Source organism: Etheostoma spectabile, chromosome 6, assembly GCF_008692095.1.
Source record: "Etheostoma spectabile isolate EspeVRDwgs_2016 chromosome 6, UIUC_Espe_1.0, whole genome shotgun sequence".
NCBI lineage: Eukaryota > Metazoa > Chordata > Actinopteri > Perciformes > Percidae > Etheostoma > Etheostoma spectabile.
In genome coordinates this window covers 27,412,221-27,413,995 of record NC_045738.1, presented here as the reverse complement: position 1 = coordinate 27,413,995, position 1,775 = coordinate 27,412,221, and positions in this window count along the sequence as shown.

The following is a 1,775-nucleotide window of genomic DNA, read 5'->3' as shown; positions in this document are numbered from 1 at the left end:
TTTCTGTCTCTGAACTTCTGGAGAGAGCCAACAGTAATCTGAGTGAGTGTGAGCTGCTGCAGCCATGACATTTTCTTTTCCTTTCAGCAGCCCGTCAACATGTTTCTGAGTGTCTGTGTGATGTGTTCCAGTCCGTTCTGACAATGATCCCATCCTGATTGGAGGAGACATCGCCATCGGCAGCGAGGACGAGAGAAACGCCGACCCCTGCACCAGCCGAGGCTGCATGTGGGGCAAATACACTGACGGGAAGGTCTACGTTCCTTATTACATCACCAACCACTTCTGTAGGTGTCACACACATCTCACACATATGCTATGTCCATATACAGATTACTTCCAGATTTAATGCAGCCTGTTGTAGAAGCAATTTTACAGAAGGTTTCAAAGTGAGAACAAAGTGCTGACACACCAGAATTAAACACACAGCGGCCTGTTTGCTGCTTACTGTTAAAGTAAAGCCATCAATAGCAGCAGCTGAGCCCAAACCTGGAGGGGTCTGGGGCCAGCTAGTTGCACTATATTGTTTTCATGCCATTTGACAAAAACATGATAGTTGCCAAAGACAACAAATTATCCCGTAGAGCCGACATCCTGTTTTGTATCCAACTGTTCTCCACTTGTTTTCATAATTCTGAAACCAGATTTTTTCATTTTCACTCGTGCCACAGAAAAATATTGTTTGATGTTCCTGTTTTTATGTGTTAAGCTGCATAGGTAGGGTATGATTTCGGCGTAAACAGCATTACAAATAAAAAATTAAAAATTTTACACACTGCTGGAGTAGAGTTCACACAATGCATGTTAAGCTGATAAATCTGCTATATTTGAATTCATCCCATAATAATCAGGGCTGTTCTAACTGTAGGTTAAATCAAGGATCCCCAAAAGAACAATTGCCTACTTATATAAGATTTCTTATTATATTTTATTAGATTATATTATATATTAGGTGCTGTGGGATGCTAAGAAGCTAAATATTGTGTGCTGTTGGGTTTTAAGAAGCTAAACATAAATGTTGTTTGCTGTAAGATGATAAAAAGCTAAATGTTGTGTGCTGTGGAATATTAAGAAGCTAAATGAATTGGGCTGTGCTATGGAAATAAGCTAAATGTTGTGTTCTCTGTGATGATAAGAAGCTAAATGTGTGCTGTGGGATGTTAAAAAGCTTAATGTTATTTGCTATGGGATGGTAAGACGCTAAATGTTGTGTGCTATGAAATGGTAAGTGCTAAGTGGAGTGCTAAGAAGCTGAATGCTGTGCGGTGTGGGATGGTATGAAGCTAAATATTGTGTGCTTTTGGATGCCAAAAAACTAAATGCTGTGTGCTGTGGGATGCTAAGAAGCTACATGCTGTGTGCTTTTGGATGCTAAAAAGCTAAATGCTGTATGCTGTGAGAGGCTAAGAAGCTAAATGCTGTGGGCTTTTGGATGCTAAGAAGCTAAATTTTGTGTGCTGTGGAATGTTAAGAAGTTAAATGTTGTGAGCTGTGGGATATTAATACTAAATTGATTGGTGGTTGTGGTAACAATAAGCTAACTCTTTGTGCTGTGGTGTGGAAAATACAGCTAATTCCTTTGCTTTTGGCATGGCTACGAAAGCTAAATGCTGTTTACTGTGTGTGAGCTAAGTAATGTCTCTGGCTGTTTCCTGTGGAGCTAAGAAGCTAAAGGCGTTATACTGTGTCCGGCAGTCACGACCGTTTGAGAAAGGCCCTCATCATCCTGTGGATTGCTGGATTGAGTTTCACCTGTTAGCAATGATCATCTATCA